Source organism: Podarcis melisellensis (genome assembly GCF_964234715.1).
Source record: "Podarcis melisellensis genome assembly, chromosome: 9".
Classification (NCBI taxonomy): Eukaryota; Metazoa; Chordata; class Lepidosauria; order Squamata; family Lacertidae; genus Podarcis; species Podarcis melisellensis.
The window spans coordinates 10521785-10541218 of record NC_138541.1 but is presented as its reverse complement, the minus strand read 5'-3'; the positions used below and the strand labels follow the sequence as shown (position 1 = coordinate 10541218).

The following is a 19434-nucleotide window of genomic DNA, read 5'->3' as shown; positions in this document are numbered from 1 at the left end:
GTCTGGATTTCATAATGCAAGAAAAATCCCTGCTCACGTGTTCTTTCTTTCTTTTGTGTATATATGTGCAGGATTCCTTACATGCCCTTCGCCGTCAGGTCCCAGGGCAGGTTACAACAATAGCATCTGCAATTATGAAAACAACAAAAACCCACGACGTATAAAACCATTCCAAATGGAACAGAACAATATAAATTCAGCCAAAGAGGTGGGTCCCATAAAAACTTAAGTATCTTAACTGTTAAAGGCTGGGGTAAAGATGTGCTTCTTCAGCATGTGGTAAAAATTATACAACGAAGGTGCTTTTACTGAGCCAGACACACTATCTACCCTGAGTGGCAGCCATACCTCACTATTTACAGATTTGAAAATAAGGGACCGGCAGCCTCGAAAATAAGGGATCAGCAGCCAAAATAAGGGATCAACAATAACTTTGATAAAATACATATTTTGTTGCATGCAAATGGCTTTAGATACCTATAAGGTCCATCAATTACCATATAGCATATATTCAACACAAAAAAGCAACAATTTGTTGTTGACAAAGGACAGCTGGACATAGAAAGGGCCCCATTACCTTCAGTAGCTTATTTAAGGGACATCATCAATAAGGGACCACAGTGGGACATGGCGCTGGGATAAGGGACTGTCCCGCCAAATAAGGGACACTTGACAGCTATGGTGGCAGTTACTTTCCAGGGTTACAGGCAGAAAGTCTCTCCCATCCCTTCCAATTCAATGCCAGGGATTGAACCTGAGACCTTCTGCATGCAAAGTAGATGTCCTGCCACTGAGTTACTATGGCCCTTTACTAAACACACCTTTGTGGGGAGGGAGTTGTACTGTTCAGTGACTTCCACGAAGGAAGCCTTCATCCAGGTTGCCATTCCTCATACTTTAAAAGGGACAAAACCATCAAGAGGGATGAGGGCTAAATTCGATTCAGTTTGCATTTAAATGCAAACTTACCCACACACATTTCTCAAGACGAAATGTATTCTTTGAAATTCACGCTTCTCGAAAATTTGCAGTGAAATTTGCAAACTAAGTAATGTGTAGAAAAATGCATATACAGTAGTACCTTGGTTTTCAAACGTAATCCGTTCTGGAAGACCGTTTGAGTTTTGAAATGTTCAAAAACTGAAAACTCCATACGGAAGCCTCAATATGGAAAACTCACTACAGAAGCTGCATGGCATGTGCAACTTCCAAGGTGTGTTTGAAAACTGAAGCATTTACTTCCAGGTTTACGGTGTTCTAAAACCGAAATGTTCGTCAACGGAGACATTCAAAAAATGAGGTACCACTGTATTAGCATAAGGTATGCATAAAATTGTATTTTTTTCTTGGGGAAAAAATAAATATGCCATGGGTGCCTTTGAGAGGAAGGATGAGATATTAATATTAATAATAATTTTATTATTTATACTCACCCATCTGGCTGGGTTTCCCCAGCCACTCTGGGCAGCTTATAGTATATCTAAAAGCTTATTATTATTGGGAAATTGTTGTGCTGAACACATATTGCACTAAAATTTGCTGATTTTCATGACTTTTTATTAAAAAAAATGCAAGCTGCTGTGGAAAGCCAAATTAAAGAATAGGAAAATGAAAAACTGGGAGAAACTGATAGGATAGATTCATTCCTCGCTAATCTTAACACCTGGTGAATGGCCTGACCTGGGGCCCTGATGGTACTCTCGTGAGTTTCTCTGTCCAGTTTTGTTTGGGGATTGGCACACAAAAGATGACTATGCCAAGGCCTTAGCATCACGGTGCAAGAACAAGGCCCACATGCCTGGTTGTTGCAGCTGCTTTCTTTGAAGGATTGCTGGCAGCGCCTTCCAGGTTGTCCTTTGGGTTGTGTGGGTGGCCCCTTGGAAGCGCAGTCTGGCCAAGAGACAAATTGGTTTTGTGTGTATATGGAGCATCCATTTAGCTGTTCTCTCCCTGAGAGATAATGAGCCATTAAGGATCTGATCCACCGAGCAGATCAAGAGAGAATTCAGAAAGACAATTTGACAAAAGGCACTTCAGCGTTAATTTAGTTTTGTGTGTGTAATAAAAATATAACCCTGAGCTCTCCATATTTACCTGCAGAGAGCCCATGGGATGATAAAAGTCTGCATTCTCATCGCATCAAGTCCAGCAAAGGCATCTTCTTCATTTATTTCAGTCCTCAAAAATGACTGAATTAATATTTGGAGAGCGTAGTTACCGTATCTCTCAGCCAACAATGTGTCAGACACCTAGCCGTCATCTCTTATCACCATGTGAGTCAACTTCTTGCTTGGGGGTTTGGACAGGGGGAAGGGTTTAAAAACTGGTACTAGACAGGGCTGAAGATAGCAGTGAGTGGAACCAGAGTCAAAAGTGGGTAGTGAACCCCTCTAATCTATGTCACCCCCTTTCCTCCCTCCTTGCTGCCTGCCTGAAAAGAAGCTGCTCAGCTTGTTCACTCCAATGTAAATAAATCATTTGCAACAGACTCCAATGTGTGTAGGAGAGGAATTCACCGCCCAGCCTTTCTGCATAAACCATCCCAAAGACTCCAGCATGACTAGACCCAGCCAGCTCGGTTTCCTTTGGGGACGTGGGGCCTCTCTGGGCTTAATATAGTGACAAGTACTTTTGTGGCACTTACAAAAAATAATTAAATGCAAGTCACATACTTCTCCTTCTTATTCTCATGTAGAAATGATCGTAAACAAGCTGCTGTAGAAGAAAACTGGAAGGAAGAATGACAGGCTGAGCAGACAGTTTGGAAGAGCAGTTTCACCAGTAATGATTAACAAATACCATATGACGACAAAGCAAAAATACCAGCCTTACCCAGTAACATCCTCCAAGGTGCAGGGTCAGGAGTGGGAAATCACTGAATCATTGTGACTCTGGGTTTTATCTGCTTTCCTTTGCCAACAAAGATACACCTGGTTTCGTAGTGGCTTCAGTCTCAGCCAGCTTCAGTGACTCAGTAATGTAGTTCAGGGGTCAGCAAACTTTTTCAGCAGGAGGCTAGTCCACTGTCCCTCAGATCTTCTGGGGGCCGGCCTATACAGTGGTACCTCAGGTTAAGTACTTAATTTGTTCCAGAGGTCCGTTCTTAATCTGAAACTGTTCTTAACCTGAAGCACCACTTAGCTAATGGGGCCTCCTGCTGCTGCCACACCGCCGGAGCACGATTTCTGTTCTTATCCTGAAGCAAAGTTCTTAACCTGAGGCACTATTTCTGGGTTAGCGGAGTCGGTAACCTGAAGCGTATGTAACCCGAGGTACCACTGTATTTTTTTTTGGGGGGGGGGAATGAACGAATTCCTATGCCCCACGAATAACCCAGAGATGCATTTTAAATAAAAGCACACATTCTACTCATGTAAAAACACCAGGCAGCCCCCACAAATAACCCAGAGATGCATTTTAAAATAATGAGTCCGTAAGTGACTGTGGAGACCAATTCTGGATCCACACGTCCTTCCACAGTGGGGACACAGGTTTCTGGGCAGGAGTTGATCACGGTGAGGGTTTGCCAGACATGCCTTCCTCTTAGCAAGTTTCTCCCTTTCGTCCTATGTTCGAGCGTCTTCAAAGCCCAAGACACCTTTGGTAAAGGCTGTTCTCCAACTGGAGTGCTCACAGGCCAATGTTTCCAAATTGTCAGTGTTTATACTACACTTTTAAAGACTTGCCTTGAGAGAGTCTTTAAACCTCTTTTGTTGACCACCAGCATTATGCTTTCCATTTTTAAGTTCAGAACAGAGTAGTTGCTTTGGAAAACGATAATTAGGCATCCGCACAACATGACCAGGTGGGACGTGGGTGGCGCTGTGGGTTAAACCACAGAGCCTAGGACTTGCAGATCAGAAGGTCGGTGGTTCGAATCCCCATGACGGGGTGAGCTACCGTTGCTCGGTCCCTGCTCCTTCCCACCTAGCAGTTCAAAAGCACGTCAAAGTGCAAGTAGATAAATAGGTACCGCTCCAGCGGGAAGGTAAACAGCGTTTCCATGCGCTGCTCTGGTTCGCCAGAAGCGGCTTAGTCATGCTGGCCACATGACCCGGAAGCTGTACGCCGGCTCCCTCGGCCAATAAAGCGAGATGAGCGCCGCAACCCCAGAGTTGTCCGCGACTGGACCTAATGGTCAGGGGTCCCTTTACCTTTACAACATGACCAGTCCAACGAAGCTGACGTTGAAGAATCATTGCTTTGACACGGGTGATCTTTGCTTCTTCTTAGTATTGAAAATGAGATTGTGTAGAACTGTCCCTATAAGATTATGGGCACAAATCATCAGAAATGTACCATAAAAAGACATATTGAGAGGCCTTGAAAGCTTTGCTGTGGCCTGGTGCAAAGCAGCCAAATGATGGTGATCAGCTGCTCATGAAAAACATATCCCATGGTAATGGCCCCCGCCAAGGAGTGCTTTAAAGAGATCTCCACACAGCAGTTCTGACCAGTGTACAGTGTATATAAAACCAGTGTGTGCTTTTGTCACAATAAAACAAGTTCAGAGGTCCATATACCACGTGCAACAGCAGCACCTTTTGTCATGAATTGTACAGTTCCTGAACATGCATGTAATTGAAGGAATCTTAACTACAGCCTGTAGGGAAACTGGGCATGAATGTGCCTGTCTGAGACTAAACTGCTTTTGACGCACCCAGTATTTGGCTTCCACTTGCAGTCTCTGCAGCGCTAAACAAGCAACTAAATGGAGACAAAGGCTGATTAGAAATAATTAAATGTGCCGGTTTGGCCAATTCTGATGACTTTGTTAAAATAATTTCCCTTTCGTCTAACCAAGAGAAATATGTTACATTCCAAGCTGCAGCATTTGCCCAGAAACTGAGAACCAAACTGAGTCTGGTAAATGCTCTAAACTATGGAAGTGTACGCATGCACATACCAAAAAAAAGCCTTTAAACACAAGCTTTCCCAGGCACCTTGTTAGTTTCATTGCTTGCTTACATAGTTTAACCTTGGGTGTTGTTTTATCCCAGTCCCGAGTTTATCCGCTTGCACGGGTGAACAAGTTTTGTAATAATCAAATAGATCTAACAATACATATTTGACCTTAAGACCAAATCTCTCGAGGGTTGGAATCCTGTTGTGCTTTTAAGATGTGGATATTTGTACATGTCACTAGTCTGGCTTGGCCAATATACCTTGGTTCTCAAATGCTTTGGTTCTCAAACGCCAAAAACGCCGGAAGGAAATGTTCCGGATTTTGAACGTTTTTCGGAAGCCAAATTTCCGAAGTGGCTGTTGTTTCTGGGGGCCCTGCACCAATCAGAAGCTGCGCCTTGGTTTTTGAATATTTCGGAAGTCAAACGGAATTCCGGAACGGGTAAGTTTGGTGCTTTTGTTTTTGCTATTTAATTTGCGTTTTTGTTTTTGAGGCTTTTTCGGTGAATCTGTTTTTGTGATTGTGTGGAACCCAGTTCAGCTACCGATTGATTGATTGTGTGACTGCAGAATGGATAAAAGCCCCCCATCCAAACAATGACTATCATTAGTGCAGGTAAGAAAAAAATTTTTTTTAATTTTTATCATCTACAATACTGTCTTATTTATTTTATAGTACAGTACATTGATTATTGCTTTTCATTTTATGGATCAACTTGTTAGATAGGAAAATTCATGTTAAATTGCTGTTTTAGGGGTTGTTTTTTAAAAGCCTGGAACGGATTAATCCACTTTGCATTACTTTCTATGGGAAAGCGTGCCTTGGTTTTGGAATGCTTTGGTTTTGGAATGGACTTCCGAAACAGATTAAGTTTGAGAACCAAGGTACCACTGTACACCCAAGAAGCCAATTGTAACTCATCAGCCATGAATGGTTGTCACCAGAGGTTTGATCACTTGTTTTCACTTGGTGGTGGAACGCAAGTTGTGCAAGCCAATATACCAGAGATTTGGAGCCTTTGGCCCTCTGGGAGTTGCTAGACTGTGGCTCCCATCACCACTGACCATCAACAATGCTGACTTAAACTGATGGGAGTTGGGAATTCAACATCTGTAGGGTACCATTTTGGCTACACCTGTGATGCACCAAATTGGCTCCACTGTCTCATTTACAATGGGTCTCATGCTTCCAAGGACTTGACTGTTACCAACAATTCTTCGAAAGAAGGTACTGTATTTTTTGCTCTATCAGATGCCCCAGACCACAAGACGCATCTAGTTTTTGGAGGAGGAAAACAAGAAAAAAAATATTCTGAATCTTAGAAGCCAGAACAGCAAGAGGGATCGCTGTGCAGTGAAAGCAGCAATCCCTCTTGCTGTGCTGGCTTCTGGGATAGCTGTGCGGCCTGCATTCACTCCATAAGACACACACACATTTCCCCTTACTTTTTAGGAGGGAAAAAGTGAGTCTTATAGAGCAAAAAATACGGTAATTACTCAGGGCCTGTCTACAAAAAGAGCAGCCACATTAAAAGTCTCAGCATGGTATGTGAGAACCTGTGACTAGCTGGCCCTCTGAATGATTTGTGAGCCACTATGGTGAAGCTGGTGGTGCTGTGGTCTAAATCACAGAGCCTAGGGCTTGCCAATCAGAAGGTCGGCGGTTCGAATCCCTGCGACGGGGTGAGCTCCCGTTGCTCGGTCCCTGCTCCTGCCAACCTAGCAGTTCGAAAGCGCGTCAAAGTGCAAGTAGATAAACAGGTACCGCTCCGGCGGGAAGGTAAAGTGTGTTTCCGTGCGCTGCTCTGGTTCGCCAGAAGCGGCTTAGTCATGCTGGCCACATGACCCAGAAGCTGTACGCCAGCTCTCTCGGCCAATAAAGTGAGATGAGCTCTGCAACCCCAGAGTCGTCTGCAACTGGACCTAATGGTCAGGGGTACCTTTACCTTTAGAGTGAAGCAGACACATCGTTGACTTCGGCCAGGGAGACACGGGTTCTCATCACCACTTCATTCTTGCAGCTTGTCAAGAGATCTTCCACTCTTTTGCAGCCAAACCTGTCTCACAAGGTGGCTGTACACTCTTCAGAAATGTGAGGGGGAAAGTTGCTTGTTTCCCATCGAAAGCAGAACTGGGATTTCTGTATTCACTGGAGATGAAATGTGCTTTGACTGCAGTCACACCTCTCCTGTCTTAGTTGTATTTGGAAAAATGTGAGCATTTCTAGCAGTGTTTTGGTTGCCTCTGGCTCCTCTTTGTGTCCATTACCAAAGCTGGTCAGGAAAGCGTGAGTCATGCTTCAGTTTTCATCCATAATGGTTTCCTAATGCTAATGGGATGAAATACGAACTCAGTGCAGAAAGTCGCTTCCACGCCTGTTTGGCTTGCGTTAAAAGCAAAGAATGCTGGGCAGTTCTGAGCAACTGTTCCTGAGGCACCGGATTCCGTGGGAGACCCTTATGCAAAGCCTTTTGTGAAATTAAGCAGTGGTATAATTAGCGGGCAGGCCTCCAATATCACATGAAGAGTCTCTGTGAAGAAACGGCTCTAGAAGCAAACACAAGCATCTAAACAACCTAAGCAGGTGTGCTTACCATTGTTTATTTGCTTAGATTTTCAATGAAGCTGGTTTATATTGATTCAGATCACTGGCTCTTCTGGCTCAGCAGTGGTTTTGACTCCCCAGAATTTCAGGTGGGACCCTTCCACTAGAGATGCTTGGGACTGAACCCAAGGCCTTTTGCATGCAAGGCAGATGCTCTAGTACTTAGCTACATACCTTCCCAACATTACCTTATTCATACTGTGCAGTCCTCCTTCCTGTGTTGCTTGGGTGATGTCAAAAGCCCTTGCCCACGAGTGGCAGTGGAGAATCTGTGAGCATGCAAAAAGACCACACATTCGGTAAGTTAAAAATGGTTTACTTACAAACTCTTCAAAGGTCAGGTTCATATGCTTTTCCCTGTATCAGTCAGAAAACACAGGCAGTTCAACTTGGCTTAGTTACAGTGGCAAAAGCTCCTAAATTATAGGTAGAGGAATGCAAGAAAGGCTTGTTAGAGCCATGTGGCCTGAGCTTGTAACAACCGGCTCAGAGCTCTTTACACACTGAGCTTCTCGGGTAGACAGATGGGGAACAATAGGCTTGATTACCTTCCTCCCAAGGTGAGGGGGAGTGACCTAGCTAAACATGGCAGGACAGCTTACTCTATGACATTAACCCCTTCATGCACTGGCACGTTGGTTGTATGAGGCTGGTTATCCCACAGAAATGTGGAGAACTCATTTCAATACTGAGAAAACCTGAGTGAAGCCAAAAATGACAGATTTACCCATTCCTAGGACAGAATTAACCTTTCAATTGGCCCATCAAAAAATATCATGAACACATTCAATACATCCAGGGTTGCTCCCCACACATAACACCAGCTTATCACAGCTTTTATTCTCTGGCATTTTCTTTCTCCCTCTCTGCCAACAGCGGCTGCCTTGCTGGGCATGCATCATGCACTCAGCTCTCTCTGAGCTGGGAGCATGAGGGGGGGAAGGATGGAAGGGAACATGTCTCAGCACACAGCTGCTACCTACTTGATCCTTCCGCTCAGGCTTGAATGAGCGAACAAGTCCCTTCTCAACAGCACACACAAAGGGATTTGAGTGGAACAGATTAAAAAGCAGGACTCTCATAATTTGAGATCATGTTAATCAGTCAAATGGATGCAAGCAGCAAATCAGGCCCCATTTATCTGTTAAGTATGTAACATGCTAACAGAAACACACAACAATTATGCTTTTCCGTTCAACCTCGCCAAAGAATCTTTTCCTTCCTTCATTCAATAAATATACCAAACCTTTATTAAATAAGACCAACCAACGTGCCACAGAATAGCGAGCAAGCTTTTGAGATTAATTAACATGCGGTGATAAGAACAAAAGTCACATGGTTGCTTTCATACCCAGTTTGGAACCTCTATTATGTAATAACCATTATTTATCATTTCTGTGGCATTCAGCAATGCATAGAAGCAATGATCCTATTTATCCTAACCTGTTTAGCCTGTGATTAAAATTCACGTGCTTCTGGTTACTGCTTTTATAATGTATATGATCTCTTTATGATGTGCAGCATTTCCTATTGTGTTAGAGGTGACATTAATTCAGCAATACATTATATATAATGTATATAACATCGTTATCTCAAATGATTGCTATTGTCATTTGAAATCATTAGAGGTATTGATAGCCATCTAGTGTATAAATCTGTAAGATATACTTATAAGATAACTTAGATCTGGGTAAATTCTGTTCCTGGCACTGCATCCTGAAGAATAACATAGAGTGGTGGCCCAAAACCAAGCATTTTCTGCTGTTGCCCCTGTATTATGAAATGTCCTTCTCTCTGCCATGCATAAAGTAGCAACCCTCAGTTGCTTCTGATGGCTCTGTAAAGACATGATGATCACAGCTCATTGTAGAAGTAAACACAATCAAATCAGATCAGACTGCATTATTTAGCTTTATTGCTAATTCATAATAATAATAATAATACAGTGGACGCTTGGGTTGCGAACGTGATCTGTGCAGGAAGCACGTTCGCAACCCGCAGCGTTTGCAACCTGCAGCGGGTTGTGATTCGGCACTTCTGCGCAAAGCGCAATTTAGCGTTTCTGCACATGCGCAAGCGCCAAAACCTGGAAGTAACCCTTTCCGGTACTTCTGGGTTCGGTGCGGTGCACAACCTGAAATCGTGCCACCCGAAGCATCTGTAACCCAAGGTATGACTGTAATAATAATTTTATTTTTTATATGTTGCTCATCGGACAGGGTTGCCCCAGTAAAAGCTGGGAGCTTTTTCTCTCACTAATGGGCAAGCTGGAAATGCAACAAACAGCTTGGCAGCGGAGCATCTTGCTTTGCACAGCAGAGGCCTCCAGCACATCTCCAAGCAGGCACAGGAAGAATCTTGCATCAGGAACTCTGAGAGCTGCAGCAGCTCAAGACCTCAAGGGGGAAAGACAGTTGCAGCTGAGCTGTAAAGCCTCTGCTTAGCAGGCAGAAGGTCCCAGCTCCATTCCTCAAGAGCATCTCCAAGCTAGACCTGGAAATGTCGCTCGTCTGAAACCCTGGAGAGCCCCCAGCCAGCCAGTGATTAGTTGGCATCCATCTGTCTCGGGAGACACCTTTGGGGGCGAAGTCCAATTGTTGGAAGGCTGAAGAACCTGCTGCGGCTGTAGAGACTGATAGGGGAGAGACATATTTTGTTGCAGCTGGGGCAGACAAAGGTGTCCGGTTGTGCTGCTGCAGATGCACCAGGGCATTTCTTCTCCCTGTGGTCCTCCTAGTGGTCACTCCTCTTCTGCTCACTGCTGTGGATACATGGCCTGTGTGTCTTCTGCAAGGAATTCCCATCAGGTAGGGTTAACGCTGCCAGCCTTCATGTCATGTCTGCAGACATATCTGATGGGGCGTACCTTCCGGTTGGGCCTGCCAAGGGCACAGGTACGGGGGGCAAAAATCACACCTGTCCACTTTGGCTTGGAGTGGCTAGAAGCCTGCCTGCTCCCTGGACGGCTGGGTGAGGTGCTGGCTCCTCTAGGCATCTCGGTGGAGGAATCCGGTCTCTGGTGTGGACTATCACAGGAGCCCTGCGGCGTGGCACAAAGACATCTCCTTGCCAAGAGCGCCAGGAAGCCTAGGCACACCTCTGCACCTTGCAACACGGAGTTGGCGCACCTCTGAAACCCAAACAAGACTCCTTTGCAATCACAGAACTGGTTTCACGTCCGTGGTGGAACCCTGCCCTTTTCCATTCTGCGGACATGACCAAGCCATCGTAGAGCCAGGAACGCAAACATGCTGGAAACGTGGGCTTGGGAGAGCACAACTTTGCTGGAGACTGGAACTACACAAAGCAGCTTCCTGGGCTTTCTGAGTCGGCGGCGGCGGCAGCAGTTCCGCCTCCTCTTTCCCGGGTCTCGGCGCGCGCTTCGGCAGCCCAGGATCCCTGCGCAAAGCCCGCCCGCCTCCTCCTCCTCCTCTCCTTTACGCACGACTTTTGCGCGCAGGAGGCGGAGCAGCGAGGCCGGGGGAGGAGGCTCAGCTGCCCGCTGCCGGCTCTTCTTTCCCTCCCCTGCTCCCCCCGGGAAGCGGCTTGCTCTCTGCTTCACTCTCTCTCTTTTTCTTGTTTTCTCCCCCCCTTTAATTATTATTTTCCACCCCCCTTTCCCTTCCCTCTTTTCCTCCCCTCTTCCCCTTTTCCTTTCGCCTCCCCTTCCTTAGCAAGCAAGGCGCTTTTCTCTGCCCTGGGGGCAGCAACTGCACCAACCACAACAAAAGGGCCAGTTTTTTCCCTCTCTCTCTCTTTCTCTTCCTCACCTCCCCCTTCTCTCTCTCTTCCTTTTTTTGCTTTCCCTCCAAAGCGCAACGGAGAGCCCCAAGCGAAGCACCCGCCACCATGGAGGCATGAACACCGGAGGCAGCTGCAGCCCCGCCGCCGCCTCTTCTTCCCCATCAACCATGGACCGAGCAGGAAACTAACGAAGAGCAACTAAGCAAACCATCTCTCTTTCACGCCTGGAGCTGCCACCATGGGGTTTTAATGGACCGGATGCTGGCCAATTGCAACAGGGGATTTCTACGGCTTTGCAGGGGAGGTGAGCCAAATAAATAAATAATTAATAATAATAATAAATACTTGGCCGTTGCAGATCAGGATGCAAGCCTCTTTGTTGATATCCGTGATAGAGTCTGAAATCCAAGCAATCGAAGGTTGCATCCTGGCTACGTTCGCCTCTTGTATGCATTTCTCTACCTTTGCATTGACCTGTGTTTGCACCCTTGATCTGCACAAACCTCCATGCACAAACCATTTGTGCGGAGTAGGCCAGAGCAGGACTTGAGCAACTTCAAAGATACGCAACGCTGGTGTTTTGAAAGCGGTTCCTGCTTGCATTCTGCCGGATTACGTTATTATTATTTTTTCCCACTCCCCTGCTGCATTGTTCCATATTTTTCTCCCCGCGTGTGCGCTTTAAGAGGGAGGTGGTGCCTAAGCCGTTGCCCGTGTTGTTGTTTACATAATACATGCGGGGACCCTTCCGCGGGTGGCCTGCTGTGTAGCAAGCGCGCTCTTTTCGCGCTGCTGCAACGCCGAGCGCGTCTCCAAGAAAACCGCGCGCGCGTTTGCAACGGGATGCAGACCGTTTTATGCGCCCGGTGCAGGACGGTTGCGGCTTCCATGCAAGGCGCAATGTACTGTAAAGGAAACGGGCGGTGAGCAGTCAAGGCTGCGCTCGGATGCAAGCTCTCTAGGGAGCCAGACCAATTATACTCTGCTGGGGTTTGCAACTGAGTTTATACGTGGTTAGGATCCGGCGTCTGCTTTGCGCGCGCTTTGACCTTCTTTTGAATGCCTTTGGAGCAAGTTCAGTGGTGCATACTCCGTTTGGTTCACTGGGGGGACGGAAAACACTCAGCCGTGGCAAGGAAAGAAGAGGGGGAGTCAGTTCTGCAGAGAACACCTAGCGGGAGGCCTTGCATTGTTTCCTGGAATTTGTGCATTTGGCTGCAAAGACCCTAAATGGTGCAAACTCGGCTGCCCCCAGCGAGTGACTGTTTTGGAAAAGTGGCTCTCTCCACCCCCGCTCCTAATCCTGGCCGTGCCTGTAGTTTCTGTTCCAGGTTAGCGCTTGTTTATGTCCAAGCGGCCCGCACCGCTCCGTCTGCTGGTTACGTCATTGTGGCTGCCAGAAGCGTTGCAGAGTCTGGGAGCCGCTGCATTTGAAAGGCAGTTCGGGTCCTGCCGAGCTCATCTGCAGCAGGGATGCCCCAGGAGCCTAGCGGGCGATGCCTGGGGTGACTGAATCCTTTATTTTTGCAGAGTTAGGTTGCATCCCTCTTGTCTGGAGGCTTGCAAGCGAATGGTTGTAGCATTAAAGGCCTAACTCCTGGGTCTGCACAAGGAATTGGAGGGGGGGGGGCTTGCCCTAGTCCATGGGTAGGCAAACGTTAAGACCCGGGGGCTGGATCCGGCCCAATCCCCTTCTAAATCCGGTCCGGGAATCAGCGTGTTTTTACATGAGTAGAATGGGTCCTTTTATTTAAAGTGCATCTCTGGGTTATTTGTGGGGCCTGCCTGGTGTTTTTACATGAGTAGAATGTATCCTTTTATTTAAAATGCATCTCTGGGTTATTTGTGGGGCATAGGAATTCGTTCTTTTTTTTCCCCTTTCCAAAATATAGTCTGGCCCCCCACAAGGTCTGAGGGACAGTGGACCGGCCCCCTGCTGAAAAAGTTTGCTGACCCCTGTAGTCAGTGCAACATTGCAGTAAAATACCCAGGATCTTGCCCTTGGGACAGTGCCACTGCACAAAAACTTTGCATGCCAGCTGTGGCCAGAGGGAGAGGTGTGTGGCAGGGGCTGGAGGTGGGAGTGGCCGCGCTTAGCGCAGAGTTCAATCCTTGCCAACAGGGACTAGAGATCCCCTTTCGCTGGTGTCATGTTGCAACCACCCAAATGCAAGCGTTAACTAAAAAAAGAATGCCCGGCGTGCCAAGACCTGTAGCCAAAACAGATTGCCGGGTGCCAAATGATTTTTTTTTGTTTTGGTTTGGTTTTTTACACAGTGTAATTCTTCCTTGCCTGTAAGCTTTGCAGAGCGAAAAGCAAAAAGGGGTCCCTGATCCGAGGAGTATATAGTCTTAAATAGATGTGTCTTAGTTTGCGCCAGTGCGAGGTGTTCGTTTCGCTTATGTAACAGTTCTGCCACACGTGTAAACGAAGCACAGAATGTGCTTCTGGGCACATCCTTAAAACTTTCTGGGTATCTGTTTTCAACTTTAAAAAAGTTAACGTTTCTGGCAGAAGTCCTTGCCGCTCCCTGCGACTAGGAAAGCCAGAATAAATGGGGCATAATGGTAACCATTGCTGAAAACATTGTGCAGATCCAAAGAGGAAGAATGGTATTTCTCAGAGGTTGAGTAGCACTTTGTGTAAAGAAAATCCCTGTTTCAGTCTCTGTTGCCTCTAGGTAGGGCTACAAAGGATGCTTTGCTGCATATTGAACACGATTGGCCATTGGTCTGGCGTTGTATAAATCAACTTGTTATGTTCCTTGAACCAGGCATGTTGCCTCCACTTGCATCGTTGACTCAAAGGATTCATCTTTCTTTGGCAAAGGATGTTAAACCTTTTCCTTCGCTTGGAGCAAAAAAAAAAAAAACCTGGCTTGGGGTTAGCTTTCATGAGTGACAAATGGAAATGTTTTCAATAAAAAGCCTGCTTTGCTGATGATTCATGTATTTCAATAAAAACACTCCATAGATCCTAAAATACGACCTACACCAACTGCAAAACTTCCTGAGTGATCTGTACGTCTCATATTGCAATCCATACTCCATCCCTGTAAGATAGATCGGTATTTTTGCCCTGCTCCTGCAGATTTCGTGGGGCTGAAACAGATTTTGGCTTTTCTCCTTAACTGGGACAGAGGAAGCTGCATTATACCCATTCAGACCATTGGTCCATCTGACTCAGTATTGTCTACACTGTCTGGCAGTAGATCTCCAATGTTTCAGGCCAGATTCCCAAATGTACCTCCCAATGAATTCTGAGGATCATCTCTTGAGTAGACGTGCACAGGATTGCAGTTATCTGCTGTAGCATTCCAGCTCTTTTTCCTTCTTTTTAAAATAAATTTTCATTCGATTTTCAAAAATATAAACATACCACAAAACCAATTCCGAATCCAAATGCTGAGATTACTCGGAATCTCCTGACTTCACCCGATCCCTTCCATGGGTCCTATTAATCCTATTTTCAACTGCATATCACTACTTCGCCCCCCCCCAATTCTAACCTTTCTAAGTTATCCATATATTACAAATGTGTTTAAAATCCTGCCAATGTTTCAATCTGCTTACAATAATCTTGTGCAGTGGTACCTCAGGTTACATAAGCTTCAGGTTACATAAGCTTCAGGTTACATACGCTTCAGGTTACAGACTCCGCTAACCCAGAAATAGTACCTCAGGTTGAGAAGTTTGCTTCAGGATGAGAACAGAAATCGTGCTCCGGCGGCGTGGCAGCAGCAGGAGGCCCCATTAGCTAAAGTGGTGCTTCAGGTTAAGAACAGTTTCAGGTTAAGAACAGACCTTCAGAACGAATTAAGTACTTAACCCAAGGTACCACTGTATATACATTATAAACTTTTCCCATTCTTTTTTTTAAAGATCTTGTCTTCTTGGTTCCTGGGCTTCCTAGTGAATTTTGCCATTTCGGCATAGTCCATCAACTTGGTTTGTCATTCATCTCTGGTCGGGGTTGTCTCTTCTTTCCATCTCTGGGCTAGTAACTGTTCGTGCAGCTGTTGTCATGCACAAGTTTTTTAACAAAAGTTATTTTAAACGTCCCCCACCCCACCCCATTTCATTATATATCAGAGCATTCCAGCTCTTTATAATACAGTGGTATCTCAGTTTAGAGGGATGTGGGTGGCGCTGTGGGTTAAACCACAGAGCCTAGGACTTGCCGATCAGAAGGTTGGCGGTTTGAATCCCTGCGACGGGGTGAGCTCCCGTTGCTCGGTCCTTGCTCCTGCCAACCTAGCAGTTCGAAAGCATGTCAAAGTGCAAGTAGATAAATAGGTACTGCTCCGGCGGGAAGGTAAACGGTGTTTCCGTGCGCTGCTCTGGCCACATGCTGCTTAGTCATGTTGGCCACATGACCTGGAAGCTGTACACCGGCTCCCTCGGCCAGTAAAGCGAGATGATCACCGCAACCCCAGAGTCGGCCCCGACTGGACCTAATGGTCAGGGGTCCCTTTATCTTTACCTTTGCGACCTTTACCTCAGTCTAAGAATGGAATCCGAATGGTGGAAGGGCACCGGCGGCGCAAGGCCTCATTAGGGAAAGCGCGCCTCTGTTTAAGAATGGTTTCGGTTTAAGAATGGACTTCCGGAACGGATTAAGTTCATAAACCAAGGTACCATTGTAAATAGAAAATGCCTTGTTGCTGCAAAGGTGTTTTGTTAATACAGTTTGGAAAGTGTATGTCCAGTGAACTGTGGTATGTCACAACTGCCTGCAATCTGTGCAGTAGGAACCCCTTTTAACAACCTCATCCAACCCTATTGGTGTAATAGAAGGCTTTCTTTGAAGTTCTTCTGTAGTAATGCCTTTGTTGTTTGAGAGTTTGGGATCTTTAGGATATAGCTGATTGCAGCAGTTCCCCCTCTCCCCCTATAATCTCCCTGCGGGCGCTAGGATTTTGTGTGTGCATATTTTTGCAACGTGAGACTGGCTCAAAAGTAACTCGCAAAGCAGCCGCAGAGAATTAATTGCTGTCTTGAGGGATTCTCTTTCAGATCTTGTTAACAATATTTTTTTTCTTCTGCTGAGGAAAAAGGTCTGCAGGGATGCAGTAGTGCACCTTGGAACAACCACAATCTCTGAGCCACCAAGTCAGGTGTGAAATTTGTCCTGGAAAAAAACCTGTATTTTTGTCTCTGCCAGAAGGTCTAGAACAGGGGTCAGCAAACTTTTTCAGCAGGGGGCCGGTCCACAGTCCCTCAGAACTTGTGGGGGGCCGGACTATATTTTGAAGAAGAAGAAGAAAAAAGAACGAATTCCTATGCCCCACAAATAACCCAGAGATGAGTTTTAAATAAAAGGACACATTCTACTCATGTAAAAACACGCTGATTCCTGGACCGTCTGCAGGCCGGATTGAGAAGGCGATTCGGCCAGATTCGGCCCCTGGGCATTAGTTTGCCTGCCCATGGTCTAGAAAAATAGCTAATGTTCTTAGACACTAGTGCTAAATTTCTGGGAGTCTGGGTTCGGAGGGCTACATTCAGATGAGGGGTTTATTGCATTCGTTTTGCTGGTTATATTGCTAGTACACCTGCCACGGTTTCTAAGGTGGGTTTAAGCTGTAGTACCTGTTGCCTTAAGGGACGCGGGTGGCGCTGTGAGTTAAACCACAGAGCCTAGGGCTTGCCGATCAGAAGGTCGGCGGTTCGAATCCCTGTGACGGGGTGAGCTCCCGTTCCTTGGTCCCTGCGCCTGCCAACCTAGCAGTACGAAAGCACGTCAAAGTGCAAGTAGATAAATAGGTACCGGCTTTTCCGTGTGCTGCTCTGGTTCACCAAAAGTGGCTTAGTCATGCTGGCCACATGACCCGGAAGCTGTACGCTGGCTCCCTCGGCCAATAAAGCGAGATGAGCGCTGCAACCCCAGCGTTGTCCGCGACTGGACCTAACGGTCAGGGGTCCCTTTACCTGTTGCCTTAAGGAAGTATGGCAATAACTTTATGACAACAAGACCTGTTCGACGGAGGGGAGCTCTCCTTCCTTGGAGGTTTTTAAGCAGAGGTTGGATGGCCATCTGTCACGGATGCTTTAGCTGCGATTCCTGCATTGCAGGGGGTTGGAATATATGACTCTTGGGGTCCCATCAAACTCTACATCTCTATGGTTTTATGTGCCTTCGTCCACCTGTTTCAGGTGTGTTCCCCCCGGGAGATGTTCTGGAGTTCTGCCCATCTTCCCTGCTCTGCCCCACATCATCAACCGGTGGGGAAATGATGTGTGTAACTTTAAAGTAATTTTTATTGTGTTGCTCGGGAGAGAAACCTTGCTTCGAGTGAGGCAGGCCGCTGTGTGCCCCACATCACCTCTGGTTGTGGTGCAGTTGAGGCCCTGCGTTTTAGCGAAACAGATATATAAACAGGAGCAGCAAAATCATCTGCACTTGGTTGGATGAAAGCAATTGCTCCTTTGATGTTTGCATCTGAAGGTATTTGCCTCCGGGGCTTTCAGCTTTCAGGGGGGAAACCAAAACCTAAGGTGTGTTGTATTTGGGCCCTTTCCAGATGATTGCATTTTGTATGTAAAAACAAAACAAAACGTATAGCTAGTATGGAGTTCTGGGTGGCTGAGGAGGGATCCAAATGTGTACCTTCCAAGGGATTCTTTACAAACTCTCCCACAGAAAAATATTATTTGTTTTCTTGGGGGAAAATAATTTTATTCCCTCTCCTCCCACCGCCATATGTACTGCTTTCGTTCCTGTCTTTTATATAGGGATGTATGAATTGTGATTCTGCAAGGCCCCATCCGCACTACAAATTTAAAGCACAATGATACCACTTTAAACAGTCATTGCTTCCCCCAAGGAATCCTGGGTACTGTAGTTTGTTAAGAGTGCTAAGAACTGTTGGGAGACTCGTATTCATAGCTGTCAACTTTTCCCTTTTCTTGCGAGGAATCCTATTTGGAATAAGGGAATTTCCCTTAAAAAAAAGGAAAACATTGGCAGCTATGCTCCTATTCTTCCTCACTGAGCTGCATTTCCCTAGAGCTCCCTGGGAAGTGGAATAATAATAATAATAATAATAATAATAATAATAATAATAATAATAATTTGCTTTTTGTACATTGCTCATCTGGCTGGGTTGCCCCAGCCACACTGGTCAGCTTCTAATATACTATACAGAGAAGCAGCAGCAGCAACAACAACAAAATTGTTAAACCCTCTGGGAATTGTAGCTCTGTGAGGAGGGCAGGAGTCTCAGTGCCCTTACCAAACTACAGTTCCCAGGAATCTTTGGGGGAACTCATGGCTGTTAATAATGTTGTAAACGTGTCATGCAGAAGGCGCCCGAGTTTGATGGCAGCATTCGAGGGAGGACTTACCACAAGGCACAATACGGTGATGTTGGAAACAGCTGGGCCTCTTCATTTCTTTAGCCTTTGTAGATAGATAGATAATCCTGATAGATTATTCCCACACTAATGAGAACGATGGGAACGCAGTTCGAATTGTCTGTTTCAAGCAGCAAAGCATATTCACTTGGCCCTGCAGGCATCTGTTGCCTACTTAGTATTGTTGCACGTGAACTGGGTCTTCATATGTGCTGCTTGGATTTTTAAATTTTTTTTAGCTTACGGATTTTTGTTGCTGTGTCAGGGTTTTTCCCTGCCTGCAGGTGTTCTGTGGCGTCTCATAAATGTGAACAGTGCTTGGAATAATCAACTGGTACCCCAGGGAGACAAATCGGTCTGGCCTTAAGTTGTGTTGCAAAAAGGTGTGTATGGTTTGGAGGGGGAACCACACCACAAGCGTTCTCTTCAGCTCCTTGCCTTGCGCAGATTGTAACCCAAATTAGGCAGTGCAGAATCTCTCTTTCCTTTGCTGAAATATTACCATGATTTGAGTCTCAGTCTGCATGCATACTGCACATTTAAAGTGTACGCAGCCTCCCAAAGAATCCTGGAAACTTTAGTTTACTCTTCTCACAGAGCTACAGTTCCCAGCACCCTTCAAAAACTACAATTCCCAGGGAAGTCAATGTGCTTTACATTTATGATATTTATGCAGCCTCTCACCAGGCCTCCGTTTCCAATTCCAAAGCTGTTGAAATCACGTATTTTCTCCTTGCTTGAACTTTGGAGTGGAGGAGTCTCTTCGCTTAATGGTTAACCTGCCCTGTCTTGTCTCAGCCATTTCCTTGCGTGCTTTTAGTCAA

The 19434-nt window shown here is 46.0% G+C and overlaps 1 protein-coding gene across 1 annotated transcript in view; it reads left to right on the top strand.

Annotated features, from left to right (window-relative positions):
• Positions 1–11067: 11067 nt before the first annotated feature.
• The window catches only part of CCNI (cyclin I), a 54361-nt gene continuing 45994 nt past the window's right edge, over positions 11068–19434 (top strand). Inside the window, exon 1 of the mRNA XM_081925220.1 lies at positions 11068–11558. The gene's annotated coding sequence lies outside the window, so the exon portion shown is untranslated. The remainder of the gene's footprint in view (positions 11559–19434) is intronic.